The following is a 27,314-nucleotide window of genomic DNA, read 5'->3' on the forward strand; positions in this document are numbered from 1 at the left end:
TTCAATGATTCACGACTTGAAATTAGGCAATTCAAGTGTTATTTGGACTTAATTGAGGCCTAATTAAGTGTATTTGGTTGTTGGGTGATTGGAGTTTGAGATTAGAGCCTAATGAGGGTGTTTAATTGTGGTTTAGTGGACAAAATGTGTCCTCCCCTGGTACTGTTCATTGAGTACCGAATTTGTGCAATTTGTCCAAGTTGAGTACTTAGTTGAGTCATTGGTTGATGGCAAGGAATTAGGCATTTTTAGGAGTTATTTAGGACTTATATAAATCCTATCTATTGACCCCGTACCAATGAGAATGAGGACTAAGTCTAATTTGCCAAGGCGGGCCTTAGGCGCATTACATTGAATTGTAATAAATGTGCGGAATCAATGTTGAATGGGTTGGGTGAGAACGGAAATCAATTGATTGTATTGAGGATGAGTTGAATGCGTCTAAATCGAGCATGAGTATGTTTGGTATATTAGTGTGGGAGATCGACCTTGAGTGCCTTGGCTTGTATTCATCTCTCGTGACATTGTGTGGCTGATTTTGTGGAGTGCGATTGGCCAATGATTGGTTTGAAATATGTGTTTGAATTGTGAATCGCACGTTGGGCCACACGGTATTAATTGGGCCAATTGAGCACGTGCTGTGATATTGAGTGATTGGATTTCATTGGCGCTCGTGGTGCATTGCATTGCATAACATGGACACGCATTGTGTATGCCAAGAGTGTGGCATGTGGTGAAATTGTGCGAGAATGCGTGTCTGCCATGAGCATGTGATCACCTAAAATACCCTGAAGCGTTATACGCTGGGTTCAGATAATAATAAGTTGTGTGATCACCTAAGGACCTTCGGGTCGATACCGTCCTCATGCACTTTGAAGCAGGACGATGCCCGGTACGTCCGGAAGGCGAACATCCTCATGCACTTTGAAGCAGGCTCTGGTTCGTAAGGAGATCAGTGTTGCGCCTCATGCACTTTGAAGCAGGCTAGAGACACTGGGCCAGATCGGTTGCTGCGCCTCATGCACTTTGAAGCAGGCTAGACGCACCGGGCCGTGAAAAATTGATGACTCGAGTCGTAATAATAACTAATTGGGCAAGTGTGCCAGTGTGGGCCAGTGGGCCAAAGAAACGTGCATGACATGTCAATGACATTTACATGCATAAACATGCATTGAATAGCATGCGAGTGTGTGAGACTCGGTGTATGAGCATGTAATTGGCGTACGTGTGATAATGTGTGCCACGTATGTCCCGTGATTATTACATATTGAACTGTCTAACCTGCAGGGTCAGAGAATTGTATGATTATGGTTGTGTTATGATTTTAAATGTTTGTTTCCGGTCAGGAGATTGCATGTTAGCCTAACCTAGGTTTAGGGGGTCATACTCGCTGAGATTCGTCTCACGATTGTGTAAACCGAAACATTTTCAGACCCCCAGCCATAGGATGCCGAGGACACCACCACTTTTTGGGATGCTGCATTTCATCCACGGTCGTTGAGCGTGCACCCCTGTGGAGACGGAGCAGATCGGAGAAGTGGCTGTTTGATTATTCCTAGGAGTTGGTGTTTTATTTGAGTTGTTGGGAGCACTGTAAAAGAGTTTTAAAATAGTGATATAAGTATGTACATATTTTCTGCGTTGATCGTTGTTTATTGCTTGGCTATCCTTAGTCTCATGCGATTTATTGTATGGGTGTATATATTTATTTATATACGTGGCTTCCGTATGTATTTGATCTCTGATTGGGCGTTGGGTCGGCAATGCTTCCTGGGAGCGTTGCACCATAATCGACCGTCGACGGGATGTTGCGTTCCGGTAGAGTACGGGGCGTGACAACCCCTCTTGAATTGGTATCAGAGCAAGGTCAGCTCGGTCCAATTTGATCGAGGTTTGGAGTGATAAGGAGCGATGAGGCCATGGGTAGCCAATAGGGTGACCTCGTGTGCTACATGCATCTCCTGACCATTGTGCATTGATTGTATTTGGATTGTTCGGTGTGACCCTTGCAGTGCAGGTGCGGCAGGACCCGAGGTGAGTATGCGAATCCCTTGGGTGATGTGTTGGATAAATGTTAGGCCGCATGCTAATCGTTAATTGTTGTTTGATACTTGCCCAGGACTTAGACTGGGATAGATTGGTTTAAGTCTCTAATCCCTTAGAGGGTTATAGCAAATAGCTGTATAGTGGGGCATCAAGAATGGCAGTGTGACGAGTAAGGAAACTCGGTAGCAGTCGAGTGCTGTAGACCATAAGGCTGAGACCTAAGATTCGAGGTTGTGACTCAGATCCTATTAGAAAGGGGGAATGTGTGGGCAGGCAAGCTCAAGAAGGGAGCGCCATTATTGCCTAGGCTGTTAAGGCTGCATCGATTACTGCTGTGATTGGAAATAATGCCAGTAGGGTTAAGCTCACATAGTGGCTAATAAGCGAGTGCATCAACTGGTGGAATAATCTCTTGAATGAAACTTTCTTAAGTTCAATAGTAAGGGTGACCCCAAGGTTGCACCGGGATTGATAGCGAAAGTTGAGAAAGCCTTTGAAACATTGGGGTGCACCGAGATGAAGAAAGTAAAGTTGGCGGTGTATCCGTTTTAGAATCATGCTAGCTGTAGATGGCCTTCCACCAGGGATAAGATATCCTCAATGAGTACAACTTAGATTTGGGCCATGATTGTTAAGAGTTCCTATGGGAGAATATTTCCCGGAGACTGCCCAAAAAGGGAACTGACGGAGTTTATATGACTTCACTGAGGGCAAATGACTGTGGAACGATATGGAAAGGAGTCCGCTTGGCTGGTTGAGAATCCACAGGACAAGGTTCGGAAATTCCAAGACGGACTGAAGTCGGATCCCTGGAACCTAATGCTTTCATTGAACATCGGGGATGATGTAAAAATGCTTGAATGAGCTCACATGATAGAGCGAGAGTAGTGAGAAGGGGCAACTACTTCTGGATCGTAGTATGCTCAGAATAAGGATAATCGTCGCTTCAGGAAGAAGTAAATGGCGGGGAAACAGATTGTTCATCCCATCGGTTAGTGAGGATATCAGAAAGCCAAACCATTGAATGAGCTGTCCTGAGGCTTGCATCGAAGGTGGGAGTCGGAACAACTAGTTAAACTGGACAGGATTGAGTCTGTTGTACTTGAGTCACGTTTGATGTGACAATTCCTCGAATGATAAGGTGATGGTGTTGTTGAGGTGTCCTAACTATGAGACAGTAATTGATAGTAGAGAAAGGAGTGTTGACTTGGCAGTATTGGCCATGTACGATTTTGTCGTGGAGATTGATACGGAATGATTCATAAGGCAGAAAGCCATAATGAATTATGACAATAGGGTAATCCAGTTTAGTCCGAATGGATGTCCTAGGTTTGAATTTCAGGAAAGTCGAGGAGGAATCTCGATTCCTTGGATGCCCTTGCTCGAGGTGATTAGATGTCAGACGAAGGTTGTGAAGGACGTTTAGTGAATGTGGTTGACCCGACTATGACGGAATTAAAGCTGGAAGAATAAATGAGGTGCGTAACCTTCTAAGGTCCTTCCTTAGAAACTGCCGGGTTGTCACTAGAACGAGAAGTGGAATCGTGATAGATTTGGCGGGGAGTTGAACTGATTTCGAGAGCATTGTATTGAGTGTCCTTGCCGGAAATCAAAGGAATTGAAAGTTCAGATGTAAGAACTCGGGGACAAAAATTTTATTTGCCCTAGTGTATCTCTATGGGGAGTTCCTGTATTTGGTACAAGGAAAAAGGACAGAACTTTGAGATGGTACGTAAATTACCGGCAACAGAATCAGGTAACAAAAAGGAATGAGTACCCATTACCGAGGATCAATAGCCTGTTCGATCAATTGTAAGAAACTTTAGTGCCCTCTGAGGTTGAATTATGAACGGATGTCACCGGCAAAGAATTCAGAACGAGAATGTTCCTAAGATCGTGTTACGGATTGGAAATTTTCCGTTAAGGATATGACAAGGGGATATAATTACGACTGCTTAACAGACGAGGTATGGACACTACGTATTCATAGTAATGCCCATTGGTCTAAGGGATGCCTCGCTGCTTCTGTGGGCCTAATGAACCGAATGTTTCAAGAATTATGGGGTTAGTTCGTAACGATTTTCGTTGACAATGTATTGGGAGACTCGAGGAGCCTGGGAACAAGAAGCAAGTCTGACTAAGGTGTTGCAAATCTTGAGAGAACACACACTCCATGCCAAGTATGGCAAGTGCGAATTTTGGCTCAATAGAATAACGTTCCCTAGACATGTAATCTAGGGGAAATGGAATTACAGTGAACCCGACTAAGGTTGAGGAGATGACTAAGTGGCCAAGATTGATGCCAATAATAGAGGTTGACAGTGTTTTAGATTTGGTTGACGATTATCGACGTTTTGTGGAAGATTCTCGTCGATAGCCGTGCTATGGGCACGACTGATTGAGAAGGAAATTTGTTTGAATGGAATGATCACTGTGAATGGAGTTCCCAAGAGTTGAAGTGTAGGCTGATGATTGCCCCGGTATTGAATATTCAACCCGGACAGGGAGGATTCGAGGTCTATAGTGACACTTCACTAAGAAGATTTAGATGTGTGTTGAGGCAACACGGTAGAGTAGCAAATTATTCGTCGTGCCAGTTAAGGCCGTACGAGATGATGCACGATGGAGAATTGATTGCAATGACCGGTGTCGCCATGGACGGGCTAAACGAGTAATAGATGCGTTAAGTTGTGAGTCGATTGAGGCGTATGAGGTGATCAATGAATGAACCTTGTTAGGAAGGCTCAGGGACTCGGAAGTTAAATTTGAGGTAAGCCGAACGTTGAATTTGTTGTCCGCTTTGAGGATTAGTTGGAAATCTAGGCCCAGAACAAGGAATGGCATTATGTGGATCACGAGATACGAAGAGTCATTGAGGTGGATGCCGATAAGAGAAAGTCGGATTTCCATATATTCGGGGATAAAAATTTTGAGGTTCTAGGAATAATTGTGTGTACCCGATGAGGTGAAACTCGAGGAGAAAAAAATTTGAATGGAAATTTCTGCAGTAAGTATAGTGTCCACCCGAGTAGCACTAAGATGTGTTAGGACTTATGGCAATATTGCTGGTGGAATAGAATGAGGGTAAATGTGGTCAAGTGTAAGGCTAGGTGTTTGACGTGCCTATAAGTGAGGACATAGCACGGTAAGCCTAGAGGGCTATTATGACCGTTGAAAATTTCTGAATGGAAATGTGACATGATCCCAAGGATGTTGTAACGGGATCAATGTGAAGCCAGGGGAGACCTAATTCCATCGGAATAACAGTTGATAGACCGCTTAGGCTTACGTACCTTTTGGTAGGCCGAAAGGGACTTTGAAGCGGACGGATAAGTAGAGTCGTCAAAAAAATTTCACGATCGGAGACGACGACTTTTAGAGCTTGAGATTGGGAACCAAGTGTCAGCCCGAGTGTCCCCTATGAAAAGATTTCCCTGATATGGCAAGAAAGCAAGTTAAGCCGATATATGTCAGACTATTCGATATTAGGGAAAGGAGTGGAAATATGATCTAGCGAATTGTCTCGCCGCCTAATCTGTCCTAAGTGTATGACATAGTCCACGGGTCGAGGTGGAGAAAATATGACCCAAAGAGGACCCAAGTTAAGAGAAGACAGACGTGGACAACGAAGCATTATACTTGAAGAGGCAAGTGTAGCTTGAGGACAGAAAGGATCATGGATCACATAATAAGACAGTCCCAGTGGTCAAAGTTGTCTGAGAACACCACGGAACAGAAGGTGTCACTTAGGAAAGCGAAGAAGCTATGAGACGTCAACACCCCCAGTTATTTGAGTAGATAAGGATAGATTGCAAATTTCGAGGACGAAATTTTTGTAAGGGGGAAAGAATTGTAACAGCCCGGATTTCGATGTCGATTTTCGAAGGCTTAAGAGACTATTTTTGGGAATCTGACGTCATATCACGCTGGCCACATACATTTGGAGTTAGTCCGAGTAAAAATTGGAATTTCGCCCCGGGACCGGAAAAATGACGGTTTTGCCCCTGTGAGCACCGAGGTTGGATTCGGAGGCCATTTGAGGTTATTTTTCGAGGCCAACGCCATTTTTGGGTGGCCATGCATACCAGGAGTCGTTTTGGACAAAAATTTGAATTTCGACAAAAATTGGAAAAATAATATTATTTTATTCCCGAAACTTTGCAGTCGATTTTCGGGGGCTTAAAAAGTGAATTTTGCGATTCCGACGCCATATTATATTGGCCACGCACATATGGAATGCGTATGTGCGAAAATTGAAATTTTGACCTGGGACTGAAAAATTACCAAAATGCCCTTGGACCCATTTTTGGTAATTCCGAATTTTGGATTTAATTAGGGGACTAACAAAGGTGAGTTAGGGCTAAATCAGGTCTGGTCAGCTTGGGTTAAGGACCAATGACCATTTTACCCCTAAATAATTGGATAAGAAGGAATTATAGCCATTGGATTAAGGGCAAAATTGTCCAATAGCCCTAGATCTTAACACTTGGAATCCACTCACCCATTGTTGACTCACTTGGACCAGACCATTTCTCTCTCTCGTGAGATTCATTCGGTCATTTCCCCATAAAATCTTCTTCTTCTCTTCCGTTTCTGGTTCTGCAGTTCACGTTATGCATTTTCCTCGGCACTGCTTCACGCCTGAACGCACCACTGAGCCGCCGGCCACCTACCACCGCACGCCACAGCACCCTTGGACTTTCCTCTCACCTGTTCGGCCATCCACAGTCCCATTTCCAGCCCAAACAAAACAAAACCAGCAGCAAATCGCCTCCGCCGGTGTCGCCGCGAACCGCCGGCTTGCACCCCGAATGCCGCCGTCGATCCTTACCGCGCGTCGGTGATCGACCGCCCATTCCCGTCGTCCCGAATCGTTAATAGGCGAGTATAAACCCCTAAACCCTTAATTAGTTTAATTGTGCATTTTTAGGGGTTAATTAGGCCTAATTGAGGGTTAATTAGGTTTAATTGTGCGTGTGATGTTTTGTATGGGTCATTAGGATCTAATGAGATGTTTTAATGGTGGATTAAGGCCCAAAACAGCCCCTGTTCTGGTACTGTTCACTGAGTACCGAAATTGTGTATTTTTGTCTAAGTTTTGTACTAATTGAGTTCAATGGTTAATGACTTAGAATTGGACATTTTAGGGGCTAATTAAGCTTATTTGAAGCTTAAGTAAGTGTATTTGGTAGTTGGGTGATTAGGGTATGTGATTAGGCCTTAATGTGATTGTTTAAGTGTGAACTAGTGACTAAGGCTTAATCTGCCTTGGTACTGTTCATTAGTACCGAAATTGCACAAATTTGTCTAAGTGTGGCACTAATTGAGTTCAATGATTCAAGACTTGAAATTAGGCAATTCAAGTGTTATTTGGACTTAATTGAGGCCTAATTAAGTGTATTTGGTTGTTGGGTGATTGGAGTTTGAGATTAGAGCCTAATGAGGGTGTTTAATTGTGGTTTAGTGGACAAAATGTGTCCTCCCCTGGTACTGTTCATTGAGTACCGAATTTGTGCAATTTGTCCAAGTTGAGTACTTAGTTGAGTCATTGGTTGATGGCAAGGAATTAGGCATTTTTAGGGGTTATTTAGGACTTATATAAATCCTATCTATTGACCCCGTACCAATGAGAATGAGGACTAAGTCTAATTTGCCAAGGCGGGCCTTAGGCGCATTACATTGAATTGTAATAAATGTGCGGAATCAATGTTGAATGGGTTGGGTGAGAACGGAAATAAATGGATTGTATTGAGGATGAGTTGAATGCGTCTAAATCGAGCATGAGTATGTTTGGTATATTAGTGTGGGAGATCGACCTTGAGTGCCTTGGCTTGTATTCATCTCTCGTGACATTGTGTGGCTGATTTTGTGGAGTGCGATTGGCCAATGATTGGTTTGAAATATGTGTTTGAATTGTGAATCGCACGTTGGGCCACACGGTATTAATTGGGCCAATTGAGCACGTGCTGTGATATTGAGTGATTGGATTTCATTGGCGCTCGTGGTGCATTGCATTGCATAATATGGATACACATTGTGTATGCCAAGAGTGTGGCATGTGGTGAAATTGTGCGAGAATGCGTGTCTGCCATGAGCATGTGATCACCTAAAATACCCTGAAGCATTATACGCTGGGTTCAGATAATAATAAGTTGTGTGATCACCTAAGGACCTTCGGGTCGATACCGTCCTCATGCACTTTGAAGCAGGACGATGCCCGGTACGTCCGGAAGGCGAACATCCTCATGCACTTTGAAGCAGGCTCTGGTTCGCAAGGAGATCAGTGTTGCGCCTCATGCACTTTGAAGCAGGCTAGAGACACTGGGCCAGATCGGTTGCTGCGCCTCATGCACTTTGAAGCAGGCTAGACGCACCGGGCCGTGAAAAATTGATGACTCGAGTCGTAATAATAACTAATTGGGCAAGTGTGCCAGTGTGGGCCAGTGGGCCAAAGAAACGTGCATGACATGTCAATGACATTTGCATGTATAAACATGCATTGAATAGCATGCGAGTGTATGAGACTCGGTGTATGAGCATGTGATTGGCGTACGTGTGATAATGTGTGCCACGTATGGCCCGTGATTATTACATATTGAACTGTCTAACTTGCAGGGTCAGAGAATTGTATGATTATGGTTGTGTTATGATTTTAAATGTTTGTTTCCGGTCAGGAGATTGCATGTTAGCCTAACCTAGGTTTAGGGGGTCATACTCGCTGAGATTCGTCTCACGGTTGTGTAAACCGAAACATTTTCAGACCCCCAGCCGTAGGATGCCGAGGACACCACTACTTTTTGGGATGCTGCATTTCATCCAGCGGTCGTTGAGCGTGCACCCCTGTGGAGACGGAGCAGATCGGAGAAGTGGCTGTTTGGTTATTCCTAGGAGTTGGTGTTTTATTTGAGTTGTTGGGAGCACTGTAAAAGAGTTTTAAAATAGTGATATAAGTATGTACATATTTTCTGCGTTGATCGTTGTTTATTGCTTGGCTATCCTTAGTCTCATGCGATTTATTGTATGGGTGTATATATTTATTTATATACGTGGCTTCCGTATGTGTTTGATCTCTGATTGGGCGTTGGGTCGGCAATGCTTCCTGGGAGCGTTGCACCATAATCGACCGTCGACGGGATGTTGCGTTCCGGTAGAGTACGGGGCGTGACACCTTTTGTGGTTGTAATTGGGAAGGTCCGCATAGCGGACTTGTAATATGTTAACTCGATGTATTGTTGATGATGTTGTATATAATGAGGTGTGTTTTTCTGACTATTCCTGTTGTTGTGATTGGGTGGATTATGATTGCTATCACTTGCGTTTAATTGAAAATTAAAATGAATGGGTCAGCAACTCGTGGGACGTCGCAATTCCACGACCAAGGAAGGATGTCCGCACGCTCGAGGGTATGCATCGCGATCCTAAGAGAACAAAAACTTTTGTGGTCTCTGCAAGGGTTAATCATAAAAGTACTTTCTTGAATTCTTACCAAAAATTAAACATGTTATTCCAATTTCAAAAATTTACAAATTACATCTCTAAAATTAGCAGAAAAGTACTTTGCAAGGGTTAAGCATGAAAGCAACTATTACTCTTGCTACAAGTTTCTTTAAGTCTCTCATATTTATCACCATCTTTCACGAATCACGGCCAAATCCATTGGAAAAGTCTCGTAATTACACCCAAGAGACAAAATGGCTTAATCTTTAAGGATAATGACACAAACAGTCCCTGAACTTTGATCCAATGTGCAATTTGGTTCCTGAACTTTAGGCTAATGTTCAATGTGGTCTCTGAACTTTTGATACATGTTCAATTCAGTTCCTAAATTATATAAAAAAAAGTTCAATGTAGTCCTTGAACTTGAATTAATGGAAATGACTCCATTTAACATTTTTATATAGTTTAGGGATTGAATTGAACATATACCAAAAGTTGGGGGATGACATTGAACAAATGAAAAGTTCAGGGATCACATTACACATTAGGTTAAAGTTCAGGAATTACATTAAACAAATTAAAAATTCATGAACCAAATTGCACATTTTGCCAAAGTTCAGGGACCGTTTGTGTCATTTTGCCTAATCTTTAATGTCCAACAAAAGCGTATTTTTGCTCAGGGACAAAAATAGTAAACTTTTGTTTCTGTTCAAACTATCCTATGTAGAACAGACCAAAAAAAGAAAAACTATCCTACGTAGCTACTAACATGGCTAACTTTGTTAATATTGTAATAGTCGGGCCATTTTTGTCCAGGCCCATATATAAGTAGTTTATTTTTGGGGGTTTATGCAAAGGGGTTGGAGATTTGGCCCACAAACAATAGCGTGCCAAGAATAATGCTAAATATAAAGATTGATAAACTTATGTTACAAATTTCATTGGCTCAAATGTAAGTGGTTAAGGATTATTTAGTCATCAAGTGATCTTTATATAGATATGAAAAAATGGGTAACGGCCTCATTGGCTATTACCAAAAAAAAATACAACCATTAAATGTAGCATTTTGATGGGTTTGAATAGACCAAATTTCAATGTATTCGATTAAGGGACTAGGATTCTTTAAATCTTAATTTCCTAAATTCGATGTATTCAATAGTCGATGAGCCCAAACTAGAGACAGTGGGCTTATTCCCTTGATTAGGCTAGACTATTTTAAGCCTTCCTTTCTTCAAAACGCAAATAATGGGCTTCAGTGATCTCTTTCAGGCATCGGAAAATCCGAGCCCAATCCGAGCTTTGGTTTCTATATCACACATATTGGTGAGTAGATACTCTACTCTCGAAAAAATTGTCCAAAAAGTCCTAAGCCTATTACAGTTTTACCAATTCAGTCCTAAACATTTTCATATTTTATCAACTAAGTCCATCTGGCCAATTTTGATTGAAAATCGCTGATATGAACATCAACCGTCGAACGGCGCAGACGTAGACAATTTTTAATAATATTTTAATATTTTTTTCGAATGTTTAATAATTTTTCTTTTATTTTTCGTTCTTTTTTCCTTTTCTTTTCCTTGTTTTTTTTTACAACTATTTTTAAACATTGTAAAATCCAGGTTGCCCTCACCCGGCCCTGCCCAAATCTAGGCGAGGCCATAGCAGCCGTGATGGCCTAGGCCCATGCGCAAATCTGGCGAGGGCCAGTCCGACCAGCCACAACGTCGTCCATCATTGAGTTGAATCTTCCTAGCATCAACACAACAACAACAGAACAGGAAGAAGAAGAAGAAGAGCTTTTCATTTAGCCACTATGTGCTCAAACCTTTGACGCTTGCCTTGGGTTGCAGAAGAAAAGCTGAAGGACGTCATGGCTGGTCGGACAAGCCCTCGCAAAGTCTAGAGGAGGGCCACGAAGGCCTCACCTAGACCATCGCGGTCGCAGGCAAGGTCACCTTGCCCAGATCTAGGCAAGGCCGCCTCGCTCGCGGCCACTATGGCCTCGCCCAAATTCGAGCGAGGGCGTCCTGGCCTTCATCCACTACCGGCATGAGCCCGGCAGCCCTCTCCGGCCATATTTGTAAAAAAACACAAAGAAAAAGGAAAAATAAGGAAAAATAAAAGAAAATTTATTAAAAATTCAAAAATAATAATAAAATATTATTAAAAATTGTCCATGTCAAAGCCGGCTGTGCCTCATAGAACGGTCGGCGTCCACGTCAACAATTTTTAGTCAAAATTGGCCGGACGGACTCAATCAACATAGTGTTGAAATGTTTAAGACTTAAATGATAAAATTAAAATGTTTATGACTGAATTGGTAAAAGTGCAATAGGTGTAGGATTTCTTAGACAATTTTCCCCGCTAATCTCTCTTGAGCATCATCTTCAAAACTCAAATGACCCCTGAAGATTGAGACTAAAATCCATTCATCACCGAGCAAATGATAGTTTTGCTTTTCGCCTAATTCATGCACCAAGACACGATCTTAAGGAAACCAACTTCAATGATTTCATTAATATTGATTTTGTTAACTACATGCTTGCCACTGCATTTTGATATAGTCCTCATTTTATTTGGTTGTACAAGTTATTGTCCTTTGACAGGATGAATCCCCTAATATTCATAATAAGGAAGTAGCGCATTCACTTCACCATCTTTTTCCATCATCATATTAGTAATAATTATTGTAGCATACCTTGGATCGCGTTCCAAACAACGTCATGCATACTTTACCGACGGATGAAATTTAGTAAGGAAGAGTGGACCTGCTTTGTGATTTCGACCTGTAAACCCTACTTCTGCAAATGGAATACCGATATGCTCATATCGTATCTCAAGTATGTCATCTTCATCGTTCCCGATGAAGATAATTAGGGATTCAAAACAGAGAATTTTTCTCAGGTTAAATTCGCAACAATTTGAGCTTTACTCATCCTAACTTCCCATTGGTCAAGGAATTTTTCTTCTTCTGCCTTAACAAAATTTCAACTCCATTGCTAGCGTTCTTGTGGATGGGGCAACATCATTTATCAACCTTTAAAGTCCTCCGGGTAAACCTATGTTTAGTAGGCGACCAAAAAAACAAACCTATGTTTTAGTTCAACTTTGCTCGTGGCAGCTCTCGAATTAGCGTTCGGAGGTGGGCTCGTGTTCTTAAATGTTAGAATTCAAACACGTGAGTATAAAGGGGAGTAAATGTGCAAGAATTTGGCCAACCTTTAGATACAAAAGTACGGTCATGTGTATATTTTGAGAAATTATGCAAAATTGCCGACCCACCGTTACAATTTTTGAACATCAAATCATGCCTAATCACTTAAGATTGAAAAAAGTTTACAGTGCTTCCAACAAAATCTTATAAAATATAAAAATGAAAGGTATTAAGTTTTAGCGGAAAATTATCCAATCTGTCCTCTATCTATTGTACGGATGTCAATTTAGTCCTAAATTTATTTTAATATTATCAATTTAGTCATAAACCTTTGCATGAAATTCCAATATAATTTTTCTGCTCAATTTTCATAAAAAATCACTAATGTGGCAGACCAGTTATAGCAGATCGTCCTACGCAGCACACCGCCACGTTAGCAATTTCAGATGAAAATTGGCTGAACGGACTACATTGGAATTTCGCGCAAAAGTTTAAGATTAAATTGGCAAAATTGAAAAGTTTAGGATTGAATTGGCATCCATATAATAGGTTTAGGAATAATTGGATAATTTCCCTTGAGTTTTAATCTTACTATGTTAAATCCAAATTTATGTGTGAGGGGAGTATTAGAATATTTTAATGCTAAACCATGTTTTCGTCTAATTGATTAAACTTGTGAAACAACAGGCAATACTCCAATTAAATTTTACATAAAATAGGAGCATGAGGTCCACTCCCCCAATCAGTTGAGCCAATGTCCTACTGCCACAAGGCCGACCTCTCCCTGCCTCTTTGTTGGGAAAGCATCCCTGTGGAACTTTGATTATTCCAAAACTATCATTGGTACAATATCTGTTATGATAAATGCATATGATAATATCATTGTCAATTGTGTTGATATCAATGATTCCTACGAGATCAGTGAAGGCAAGGACAAAAATTGCAACAATAGGAGAACAAATACCAATATCACATGTAGCTACTAATAGAGGATTGCAGTTACTTCACATGAATCTTTTTGGACCAACCGAAAAAACCAGCCTTGGCGGTAAAAGATGTTGTCTAATGACTGTGGAAAATTATTCAAGGTTCACATGGCCGATGTTCTTAGCCCACAAAAATGATGCATTTCATTCTTTGGTGAAATTTGCACGAAAAGTCTAGAATGAGAAAAGGTACAACTTTTCATCTATTCGAACAGATCATGAAGGAGAATTCTAGAACTAAAGCTTCTTGGATTTCTATGAAGAAAATGGCTTGGAGCACAATTTCTCCATAGCATATACTCCATAGTAAAATGGTGCTATGGAAAGGAACAATCGATGTCTTCAAGAACAATGATGATTGAAAGAGGCACTCGTGCTTGTTTCTAGGCAGAAGCAATTGCTAATGCCTGCTATATCATATATCGACTATATTTTAGGCTATTGTTCAAGAAAACCCCCTATGAGTTGTTCAAGATAGAAAGCCAAGCATATCATACTTTCACGTCTTTTGTTGCATATGCTATATTCTCAAGAATACAATTGACAATGTTGGTAAGTGTGAATCAAGATCAATCGAATGTATATTTCTTGGTTACTCAACTTCAAGTAAAGCATATAATGTTTTTAACAAAGTCTCGTAGGAAGTGGAAAAATCGATAAATATGAAGTTTGAAGATAATTTAATGAGTGTATGAGCCAATAATGAAGAGGAAACTGTACAACCGTCAACACCAGCTGCCGATATCAGCAACCTAGACCACAAAGACCCGGCCCCGTTTCACTTTTTTCTTTTTTTTAAATAATAATAAACAAAATAATAAATTCTATAACTATTTGTTAGTCTAGCCCACTGTCTATTTTTTTAAAAATAAAAATTTCACCAAGAAAATGAGCTTCAGTTTTTTTACAACTATCAAAGTATTTATCATTTTTCCTTACTATTAGCAAAATACTTTTACACGTTGTATGTAGAACGCTATAGGAATATATATGCGTTATACGACTAGATCTACCCCATTTAAACTAAAAGAAATGACTGCCGCCCCACGTGTTCATTCAAATGTTGTGAAAGTATGAGGTGTTTTGTGTTAAAAAATTCAAAATGTGTCTACCATAAATTTTAAATTGAGTAAAAAAGAAAAAATAAAAATCTATCCAGACATGCCCTAAATATTAACAATTTCTTTACCTAACAATTTAAACTTTTAAATCAGTTAGACAGTAATCTTATAGAATCTAACACTCACCTCCTAGACCCACACCTTATAACCGAGAAAATATTAGGTGCATTTAATATACCACGTAGGATTTATAATAATCCATACAGTAATCGACACGTGTCCGTAGCGGGCCCACCTGTCAGACAATTGTCTCTCTCTCCCCTCTCCCTCACGCGCTCTGCTCTCCATCTCCTCTGCAACCCCACGCCCAACCCCCCCCCTCTCTCTCTCTCTCTCTCTCTCTCTCTCTCTCTCTCTCTCTCTCTCTAAGAGCCCACACGAAGTGGAGGTGTGCGAGGATCAGGACTCACTGTTGGGGCCACCCAGCTGGGCGACCGCGTCCACGAAGCGCTCGTGGAGCTCGACGGTCCAGCGGAGGCGGGGCTTGGGGTCGGCGGTGAGGACGAGGCAGGCGTCGCCGGGGAGGCTGGCGTCGCCGTCGAGGGAGCCGTGAAAGTCGCCACCGCCGGGGCCGACGACGCCGACGCTGCCGTCGAGCAACGGCAGCGAGTGAAGCGCCGAGTACATTTGATGGCGGCGACGGAGATGGCGCGTCTTGCGCAGCCTCGGACGGACGGCGAGCGCGACCGCGTCCACGAAGCGCTCGTGGAGCTCGAGGACTAGCTCGTGAATCTCCTCTGCAACCCCACGCCCAACCCCCCCTCTCTGTAAAACCTCCGCGCATGCCTGACTAACGACTAGCTCTGCTCTCTAGTCCAACGAGCCACGCCACCGCCTCCACCTCTGATCCATCTCCGGCGACAACTTCCGAGGTATTCAACCTTCGGGGACTCCGGAATCATGGGACTTGTCGTACACGACATAGAACCCGTCGTCCTCGCCGACGACACAAGAGTACCAATTGTCGACGCCGAAAGCCGGGGTCGAGCTCGTCTTCGGCTTGAAGACCAACCGTAACAGCTTCTGGATAGACCGTGAGATTCGGGAGTGCTTCTTCGCCGTCGTCGAGGTCGCCGGTTGCGGCTGCGGCTGTGGCTGCAGAGGAGGAGGGGGGAAGGCGCGGCGGTCAGGGTAGTGAGCATGGATAGGGTGCGGGCGGAGATGGCGGAGCCGAACTTGAAGGACTTGAGCTTCAAGAACTGTGTCGAGCGAAGAAAGTTAGCGAGATAGAGTGTAACGTCCTGAATTTGACCCACTTTCGTGATCAATAAAATAGATATGTATTTCTCATTTCGTTTTAGTAAGTCTCGCCCGGAACTGATCATTCTCGGGATACTAACCAATAGGGAATGGCTAACTAGGAAAACGATACGTGGACCCAAGAACTCGATCGTGAATTTAGTCCGATTCCAAGAAACGACGAGGGAATATTTTGTGCCAATGTGGGCCGGTCCAAGGAGAGTGACGGATTTGGTTTGACCAACGACGTACGATCGGATAGCGGGTGATTCCGCACGACCGAGAGTACGCGCGGCGAACGATCCCGAAATTATTCCGAACGACCGCGACCCCCGGAACTAGCGATAAATCCTCGTGTTCTCTGGGAAATCGAGATCGTCACAACTCAAGTAACCCTAGATCGATACGCGTAACCCCTAAACGGCCGCCCGTTAGTAAGAGACGCTAAAATCGCATTTGAGCGAAATCGATCGTGGAATTGAGTCCGGACATCGGTGTCGAATTTCGTTGGCGTACGCGACTATTTTGCAAGGACGACGTCATATTTATGTGGCCAATTATATTTGGGATCAGTTTAGTCGAAAATTGGAAATTTGACCCGGGACCGGAAAATTACCGTTTTGCCCCTATGCCCCTAGCCTTGTATTCCGAATTTTGGAATTATTTGGAGATTATTTTAGAGTTTTAAATTGGTTTATCTCAGCCCAATAATGCTGGAAATTTGGACAAGATTGCCCCTCCATTATTGGACATCAATGAATCTCAAGCCTTGGATGGGGGACATGATGGTCTTTTGTGCAAAGTAGATCAACCACCCCACTAGCTTGTGTATAACTCTCCCATTCCCTCTCTCTCTCCCTCATTTCTTCCTCACCAGCCGCCCATCTCTCCTCCCACGCCTCACTCTCTTTCCCCGCCTCCTTTCCATTTGCTCGGCCGTGAGAGGCCCTCGCCGGAAGAGCTCCGCCGCTGCCGGAGCCGGTCTGCCACCACCCACGATCACCCTCACACCATCACCGACCACCTGAGCTGCCATTCGCTGTCCGCCCTCGCTGTTGCTTCGCCGAAGTAGCCGTTGCCGTGCCAAGGCTCTTGTTTGCTTCCTTGCTAGGTTGTCTTGCTTAGGCTCTCTTGTAAGTGACTTCCTAATCCTTGGTTAGGCTAGTGGGTTACTAATGGCATGTCTAGGGATGGATTAGGGGCTGTGGATGGTTGGTTTTGTGATTGTATAAGCTTGATTTGAATAATGGTGCAAGTTTTATGATTCTCGGATTTCTGGTTGTTACTGTACCTCTGTGCTTTATTTTTATTTTTTTGGTGATCATTGTGGGCCGAATCTGAGGAAGTGTTCTTCATGAAATTTGTTCCCAACATCTTTAAGTATAACATACTTTAAATTCAGAATTTTTGGAATTTTTTTGGGGTCATTCGGAAGTCGGTTTTCAGACCGTCGCAAAACTGCCCGATTTACTGTTCACCCGATCTTCTTGTCTTTCCGAATTTTTATAAAATTTTCCAGACTTTATTTCAACAAAATTCCTTAATAAAAATTGTTGAAAACACTTGTTTCTATGACATATAAAAATTTCAGAGCTTTCCAAAGTGATTTGGGTACTGAATGAGTTGTATTTTTGATGGTCTGATGGGCTGTCCGAGCGAACCGGGTTTTGTCCGGATTTGAGTGTCAAAACGAGGTGTTTACGGTTAGAACTGGGTTTTGAGTTCTTCACGGAAAATGTTTATCAAGATGTTTTATGTAACATATCCAAATTTCATAATTTTTAGAGTTTATTTACTATTTATTTCAAATGGATTTCTATCACTGCGCAACTTCCCAGTTTGGACCCGATTTTGTATATTCTCGGTTTTTCTCTCTCTCGAGAATTATTCGGTGTTATCGTGGCGTTTTGACGGATTTAGTTGACAGTGGGCTAATTATGGTGAGTTAAAGGACCGGATTGCCGTGGCGTGTGTGGGTGAAATTGACGATTGATTGTGGCCGACTTGAATGTCGGATTGGTGAGCTCGTGGTTTGGAATTGAGATGGTTTTGGGTGCATATTAGTGGCTAATGTTGGTGGGTCAATGATTGAGCATGTTGTGGCATTAATTGAGTGTGGAAATTGTGGATGCCGAGCGTGACCTTTATGGCCATGAATGTGTATATCGAGCATTGGCATAACATGTGCATTATGTGAGTGTGCATGAATGGGATGAGCACGTGATCACCTAAATCGCCCTGATGCGTCTTACGCCGGGTTCAGATAATAATTGGTGGTATGAGTACGTGTGATCACATAAAACCCTGATGCGTCTTACGCGGGGTGTTGAACCCCTCTTGATGCGTTTTACGCGGGACGATGCCCGGATTGCCGGAAGACGGCCAGCCTAATGCGTTTTACGCGGGTTTTGGTCCGTGTAAGGAGATCGGTGTTGCGCCTGATGCGTTTTACGCGGGCTAGAGACACTGGGCCTGATGCGTTTTACGCGGGCCAGGAAGTGTTGTATGTAATAGACCTGATGCGTTTTACTCGGGTCGGACCTGATGCATTTAACACGGGTCGGTGAATAAATGGAAAGTTGGCACTTGTGCATGTGTGCAGAAAGGAACATGAGCATATGCATAGTGATGGCACGTGTGCAAGAGTGCATTAACGAGTGCAAGCATGTGCATGGCATGTGTTCGTGGCCAATTGATATGTGTGTATGTACCATTGTTGGGCTCAGTGCCAGTATTATTATGTGCCTAACCTGCAGGGTCAACATATGTTTGATTTGGGCCCGAGGGCCTAAGTCGTGTGGTTGCTCTATTATGTGTTTGGGTAAGACTTGTCTGGGTACGCATTGGCCTAGGTAGGGTTTAGGGTGTTGCTTATTGAGACTCGTTCTCATGGTTATTATATAACCATTTCAGACCCCCGACTCCGACCATGAATGGTCCGTCACAGCTAGGCTAACCTACCCGACCACTTGCCCCTTTTTGAGGATTATGGTGGATCTAACCCTAGGAGCCTAATGCCTGAATTGTACGATTGAATGTTGTAAGTGGCGGTCTTCTATTTTTAGGATATTATTGGTTTGCGTTATTGTTACCCCTCTGTCATATTTTATTGTATGAGTTGTTTTAAGTTCGCTTCCACTTGCTTACTCGTGTGAGTGTTTCTTTTGGGTCGGCGACGCGTCCTGGGACGTCGCGTTCAATACGACCAACTAAGGGGTGTCGCGAGTCCGTTGGGGTTCGGGGCGTGACAGAGAGAGAGGGGGGGTTGGGCATGGGGTTGCAGAGTAGTTGGAGAGCAGAGTGCGTGAGGGAGATGGGAGAGAGGGACAATTGTCTGACAGGTGGGCCCGCTACGGACACATGTCGATCACTGTATGGATTATTATAAATCCTACGTGGTATATTAAATGCACCTAATATTTTCTCCCTTCTAACCACGTAAACTGTTTTAGAAAAGGACAGAGGGTTGCATGGTCGCAACCATTGTTTGAACCGCTACCCGTACTTTCCGAAACCTCTCTCCTATTGATGAGCATTTCCTTTAAATTTTTATTTCTACCAGAGAACTATATCGTGTCAAAACTTATCTGGTATTCCAATTTGTATCTTCTCTTTCCAAATTTGAATTACACAAGCCCGGTTTATTCACAAGTCTCAACCATTGAGTTGGACAGAGTTTATGTACAGATAGCCAAACATAACCTTAATGCGCCGGCACCATGCAACATATACACCCACCCTAGCAACCCCATCCCAAGTGGGAATTAAGGACCCATCTAATCTAAAATGGGAATTTAATTAATCGTTACCCACCCTCCATGCATGCACCTATATATAACAGTAATCCCCGTTCGTCCCTGTTCATCTTTGTACTTGGAATTTCAGTGATGGAGGAGTCCCGTGAGTGCAAAGTTCCAGCAGCAATTCTGGCCATTGGCACAGCCAACCCTTCGAACTGCATCAATCAGGAAGACTATCCTGAATTTTTGTTTCGCGTCACCAACACCCAGCATTTGACCAATGTGAAGGAGAAGTTCGTCCGCATTTGTAAGCCCCCACACGCTTGTTTCAAAATCATCCAGAAACCAACTCTCTCTTGTACTTTTGAAGTACCAAAATGCGTTGTTGCATTCTACTTTTCAACTCCATAAATAGTAATTGTTATTTAGACGAAATAGGTGTGAGCTTCTTGAGATTTTTTTTTTTTACCACTATTTCAATCAGTACGACTGGCTATTCATTTATCATTACATACCACAATTTGTTCTTCACCCACAACTATGCACAACAAGATCACATAAAAAGTTCTATGTCGCAGAGCGAAATAGTACCAAAATCAAAGCTCAGTAATGCCCGCAAAGAAAGCATAGGAGGGTGAGTAAAATTATGAAACCACAAATTAATAACAATGTTAAAACTTGTTATTAAATAATCAACGCCAGCCTCTTTAATTCTTCACCTACAACGACGGTTCCATTGCAGTGATAAACGCTGTCCTCTTACACCCACCAAAGCGCAGGCCTAGCATCTTCACAGAATTTCACATGGTCCAACGTATCGCCAGCTAATTTGCAAAATTTGACTGGTCCCGAAGCCTTATCTTGAAGTCCTTTAAGCTCACGACCTTGAAGCTTAACCCCTTCGCCGGCTCCTCAATCTTCGACGTGATCGCGGTCGCTGCCCACTTGGAGGTGAACAAGGACCTGGCCTTCTGCTTCGTCTTAAAGAGGCTTGATAGGTCAAGGCCCGGTGACATAAGCAAGATGAACTCGAATGCATTGAACAATTTCGGCAACCAGACCTTATCAGATTTAATCGACTCTGAATTCGGGTACACTTGCACAGTTGTTTATGGAAATTACAGATTGAGTTTGGTTGCACTTTCTTCCCCAATTAATTGATGTAGACTTCTCGAATTGACTTTCTTGGGTTCAATCTTTAATCTCATGAGAGGAGGATTCGTTGAAAAAGGTTAATTTTGATGATCATGTAGGAGTTATGGCGAACTTTGTCCTTGGATGTGATTTTTTATACTTCACAGAATCTTGTTGAAAACCAACTTCCTGTAAGGCGGTCATTGGACTCCGTGGAATAAAGCCCCTTGGCCCTATCTGCCGTATTAACTAAATGGCATCTTCTTGTTCTTTTTAGAATATTAACAACTGAATTGTTCTTTTGCCAGCACGTGAATGAACAGAGTATCCTAAATGCGGTAACTATCGAGAAAGATGTGGACGGATATCAACCATTGAACATTGGTCGACTTGCTATGAGGCGTAGAGAACCCTTGTTTGTGCCCTGAACTCTTAGAAGCTGAATGCTATTGTCATGGCATTCGCACCACAGTTTTACTTGCACAAGAGACAAGTACTTAACGTATTTCTTTTGATTCAATAATTTTGAACCCCGTTTTATGAATGAACCTGTTAGAGAAAAATGAAAAGAACAATTACAAGCCAGGGTGATGGATTGAGAGTGAGGCGACATTAATGTGATATTTGTGCTTGTGTGCGCTTGACATTGAAATGATCGCTTTTTAACAACGATTGGCATTGAAGTGATCTCTTTTAACAACGACTAGCACTAAAGTGATCACTTTAAAAAAAAAATTAGCTCTCAAATGATCACTATTTACAACTTTTAGACGACATCGTCTAGGGGTTTATATACTGATTGGGCACGCCGGCGAGCCACGTAGGACTAAGAAATTAATACAATATGGCCACGTCAGATTTCCGATTACCTAAATCGGAATTGACACTTAAGTGATCGTTTTTTAAAAAGGGAAAAGACCATAAAAAATCCCAAACTATGCCACTAGTGACAAATTTACCCTGGACTTTTTTTTTGTGACACAAAAAACCCCAAACTATGTCACTTGTGACACATTTACCTCGCAATACTTTGGCCAAAGGGCATTTTCATCTTTTTCCTTTTTCTATTTTTTTTTTTCCTTTCTTCTCACTTCCCTCCGCCGGCCATGGCGGAGGGAAGCTGGCAAGGGCTACCCTCGTCGACGTTGAGGTTGGGCAAGGGGTGCCGTCGCCGGATCTGGCGAGGGCAGCCCTCGCCCGACTCAGGCGACCCTCACCGGCATTGGGTGAGGGCTGCCCATTCCGAATCTAGCGAGGGCGACCCTCGCCGGCGTCGGGCAAGAGTTGCCCTCGCATGAGTCCCTCACCGGCATCGGGCGAGGGTAACCCTTGCTTGCCTAGGCGAGGGCGACTCTCGCCCGACGCCAGCGAGGGCAGCCCTCGCCCAACCCCAACGCCGGTGAGGGTAGCCCTCACCGGCTTCCCTTCGCCATGGCCGGTGGAGGGAAGAGAAAAGAAAGGAAAAAAAAACAGAAAAAGAAAAAAGACAAAAATGCCATTGTGCCAAAGTATTATGGGGTAAATGTGTCACAAGTGGCATAGTTTTAGGTTTTTGGTGGTTTTTTCCCTTTTAAAAAAATGGCACTTAAGTGATCCGAAAAAAAATTTTGACACTAAAGTGAGCACCGTACACAATTTTTAGCACTTCTACTGTCCTTTTCCCGATTTCATTTGGGAACTATTTCAATCAGTACGACTGGCTATTCATTTATCATTACTTACCACAATTTGTTCTTCACCACAACTATGCACAACAAGATCACATAAAAAGTTCTTTGTCGTAAAGCGAAATAGTACCAAAATCAAAGCTCAGTAATGCCCGCAAAGAAAGCATAGAAGGGTGAGTAAAATTATGAAACCACAAATTAATAACAATGTTAAAACTTGTTATTAAACAATCAACGCCAGCCTCTTTAATTCTTCACCTACAACGACGGTTCCATTGCAGTGATAAACGCTGTCCCCTTGCCCCCACCAAAGCACAGGCCTAGCATCTTCACAGAATTTCACAGGGTCCAACGTATCGCCAGCTAATGTGCAAAATTTGACTGGTCCCGAAGCCTTATCTTGAAGTCCTTTAAGCTCACGACGTCGAAGCTTAACCCCTTCGCCGGCTCCTCAATCTTCGACGTGATCGCGGTCGCTGTCCATTTGGTGGTGAACAAGGACCTGGCCTTCTGCTTCGTCTTAAAGAGGCTTGACAGGTCAAGGCCTGGCGACATCAGCAAGATGAACTCGAATGCATTGAAGAATTTCGGCAGACCTTATCAGATTTAATCGACTCTGAATTCAGGTACACTTGCACATTTGTTTATGGAAATTACAGATTGAATTTGGTTGCACTTTCTTCCCCAATTAATTGATGTAGACTTCTCAAATTGAGTTTCTTGGGTTCAATCTTTAATCTCATGAGAGGAGGATTCGATGAAAAAGGTGAATTTTGATGATCATGTAGGAGTTATGACGAACTTTGTCCTTGGATGTGATTTTTTATACTTCATAGAATCTTGTTGAAAACCAACTTCCTGTAAGGCGGTCATTGGACTCTATGGAATAAAGCCCCTTCGCCCTATCTGCCGTATTAACTAAATGGCATCTTCTTGTTCTTTTTAGAATATTAACAACTAAATTGTTCTTCTGCCAGCATATGAATGAACAGAGTATCCTAAATGCAGTAACTATTGAGAAAGATTTGGACAGATATCACCCATTGAACATTGGTCGACTTGCTATGAGGCGTAGAGAACTCTTGTTTGTGCCCTGCACTCCTAAAGGCTGAATGCTATTGTCACGGTATTCGCACCACAGTTTTACTTGCACAAGAGACAAGCACTTAACGTATTTGTTTTGATTCAATAATTTTGAACCACGTTTTGTGAATGAACCTGATAGAGAAAAATGAAAAGAACAATTACAAGCCCGGGTGACGGATTGAGAGTGAGGCGACATTAATGTGATATTTGTGCTTGTGCGTGTTTGACACTAAAATAATCACTTTTTAACAACGACTGACATTGAAATGATCTCTTTTAACAACGACTAGCACTAAAGTGATCACTTTTAAAAAAAAATTGGCTCACAAAAGATCACTACTCACAACTTTTAGATGACATTGTTTAGGGGTTTATATACTGACTGGGCACGCCGGCAAGCCACGTAAGACTAAAAAATTAATAAAATATGGCCACGTCAGATTTTCTGGTGACCTAAATCGGAGTTGGCACTTAAGTTATCTTTTTTTTTTTTAAGTGACACTTAAGTGATCCGAAAAAAAATTTTGACACTAAAGTGAGTACCGTACACAACTTTTGACACTTCTACTGTCCTTCTCCCGATTTCATTTGGGAACTCTTTCAATCAGTACGACTGGCTATTCATTTATCATTACATACCACAATTTGTTCTTCACCCACAACTATGCACAACAAGATCACATAAAAAGTTTTATGTTGCAGAGCGAAATAGTACCAAAATCAAAGCTCAGTAATGCCCGCAAGAAAGCATAGAAGGGTGAGTAAAATTATGAAACCACAAATTAATAACAATGTTAAAACTTGTTATTAAACAATCAACGCCAGCCTCTTTAATTCTTCACCTACAAAGACGGTTCCATTGCAGTGATAAACGCTGTCCCCTTGCCCCCAACAAAGCGCAGGCCTAGCATCTTCACAGAATTTCACATGGTCCAACGTATCGCCAGCTAATTTGCAAAATTTGACTGGTCCCTGGAACCTTATCTTGAAGTCCTTTAAGCTCGCGACCTCGAAGCTTAACCCCTTCGCCGGCTCCTCAATCTTCGACGTGATCGCGGTAGCTGCCTACTTGGAGGTGAACATGGACCTGGCCTTCTGCTTCGTCTTAAAGAGGCTTGACAGGTCAAGGCCCGGCGACATCAGCAAGATGAACTTGAATGCATTGAACAATTTCGGCAACCAGACCTTATCAGATTTAATCGACTCTGAATTCAGGTACACTTGCACATTTGTTTATGGAAATTACAGATTATTTAGTGTTGAGGTTTATCCCACATTGATCGTAAAAGGGGTTGGTAGCAGTTTATAAGTATGAGGGAAAGTCTTACCCTTTCAACTAACTTTTGGGGTGAGAGAAGTTTAAGACCACCCAACACTAGTATCAAAGCTCAAGTTGCCAATAAGTATGTACCCAATAGTCACACGGGAGATATGGATTGTTGCGGCTCCAACCCAGGGCCTGATGTGAGAGGGTGACATTGTTGAGGTTTTATACTGTATCGGTTGTGGAAGTGGATGATGGTCAGTTTATAAGTGTGAGAGAAAACCTCACCCTTAACATATTACATGTGTCAGATTTGCATATTTTCATTGGCTGGTTAGGTTAAGCTACCCAATCCCCATGTTTCGCGTGCTTTTATCTCTATATAACAGGAAACCTGAAGGTTTCGAGTCAGTCTGATAGTCTACAAACAAAGCACTTGTTTCCCTCTAAACTTTGCTTCTTCACTCAAGTCGCGTACGGGCAGATTCTATGATGGCATCTTTAGCGACCAATGGTGGAGATGAGTCGATGGTGAAAGTGATGGGGATAATTTGAAGGTGAAAATCGCCAACAACTTACGCAACACAAGAAGGAGACAAATATGCTTTTTTCTTTTTTTATTTCACTTTATCATAAACGATTACAAGACTTGCCTTTAAATAGACTTGTTACATGACTCTTACTCTTAAATGACTCACAAATATATCTAGCATTTCAAAAGATAGATTCTTGAGATATTTTAAATCATTAAACTAGACATAGAAACACGAAGAAACTCTTAAAAGCAACATTAAAATAAAGACCTTAATTTTTGTACCAGTATTAGAAGCCGAACAGACATTGACATCAAACTTGTAAATCGACAACCAGGTAGCCAATCAAGAATTGTTGACACCTAAATCTTTTGCGTCTTATTTATATTAACTCCATAAAAAATCAGGGATTAATCTTTAACCCCTAAACAAAAATACTAAACTTAAATTGCATACATATAGTTTAATTGCATTTTGTATCAAATTGGCGGTGGATGATTTTGAGCTTAACATTCAACAAATTGAGCCCACAGCAAGAGGCCAAAACTCAACTTAGCAAGGGGAGGAAAAGTGGCTGAAAATCACAGGGTAAAGGGGCCTAATTTGAGCTTAAATCAGCCTATTGAACTTCAATTAGGAAAAACCCAAGATAGTTCGGCCCAATGAAAAATTAAATAGAAAAAGCCTAGGTTAAGACCCATCATCTTACAAAACTCGGCTAATTAACCTAGGTTTACATTATAAATACACACTTATACCTTTTGGTTGAGAGGTTGGCAATCACAATTCAAAATATGCACGAGTGACACACATGAGAAAGAGAGAAAAAGAAACTCTCAACCAAACCTTGGCCGAGGTCCTCATGGCCTGTGGCCACGTTGTCCGAAGAGCGACTGCACCGCCGCGGCTCCCTGAACCGCTGATCCAATTGATGCTCCTTCAAGCAACCGCCAATGCTGCTGCTCTTCCCTCGACGTCAACGCCCGCTGCTCCTCCTTGACGATCTATTGGTGTCGACCCAGCTGCTACTGCCGAGCCAACCCCGACGTCATTGTTACTCTCGCGTTGCCCTCTACTACCCCGCGACCGCGACGCCATGTCGTTGCTATTGGCCCGCGATGTCCAGTGACACCTACAGTTGCTGCTCTCTTGTTTACATGAAAACTAACACATCTCATACTTTGCACGTCATTGCATATAGGTTAGTTTTCATTTATTCAAGCAGAAACCAAAAAATACATTGAGTGGAATTGCTTGTTAATTAAAAATCATATTAGGGTTGATAATGTGATTTTCTAACTAACATTGCATATGCTTACGTTGCTTCGAGGTAAGTAACTCTCTTTATCTTGCAATTTCTTTAATACAATGATTATTGGTGAATGCACCCGTATGATCACCTCATATGTTAGGAAGTAATAAAATTAATCCAAGCTGCCTGCTCAAAAAATTTCATGAAAAAATAGGTATCGAAATAGCGTTAGAATAATATAACGTAATCAAGTCCCTGTACTCATATTCTCTCTGGTTCATAAGAAGAAAGTATATCTCTCTATACTTTATTTGGATTTCTAATCAACCTACCATAAATTGATTAGTGACAACTCCTAATTGAAAATCATTTGCATGTTAAGAACTAAAATCATAAGTTGTGAATTGATATGGGCTTGGAAGAACCCGGGTTAGGTATAGACTTAATAATTCATTAGCTGAACCCCTAGGTGCAACCACCCGGAGGCTTTAGATTGCAACAAGAACCATGAAATCGACAACTTGTCCATAATCGGCAACTGCAATTTATTAAATTATAGCTGAAATGGATTTGGTGTAATTACTAACACTCCTCCTTAAACCAAATTTTCTTCCATCAATCATTCCAAGCAAACTCGTGAACTTCCGAAAGCCAT

At 42.3% G+C, this 27,314-nt stretch overlaps 1 long non-coding RNA gene across 1 annotated transcript; it reads right to left on the bottom strand.

The window, feature by feature from the left end:
- Positions 1–14,893: 14,893 nt before the first annotated feature.
- LOC130140135 (uncharacterized) lies at positions 14,894–15,588 on the bottom strand. Its single transcript, XR_008818132.1, has 2 exons — positions 15,536–15,588; positions 14,894–15,067 (listed from the first exon to the last, which is right to left on the bottom strand). It is a non-coding gene; the product is annotated as an uncharacterized LOC130140135 (long non-coding RNA).
- Positions 15,589–27,314: the final 11,726 nt, after the last annotated feature.

This window comes from Syzygium oleosum, unplaced genomic scaffold, assembly GCF_021117445.2.
Source record: "Syzygium oleosum isolate NSW1041296 unplaced genomic scaffold, Sole_v2.1 Sole_v2.16, whole genome shotgun sequence".
Lineage (NCBI taxonomy): Eukaryota > Viridiplantae > Streptophyta > Magnoliopsida > Myrtales > Myrtaceae > Syzygium > Syzygium oleosum.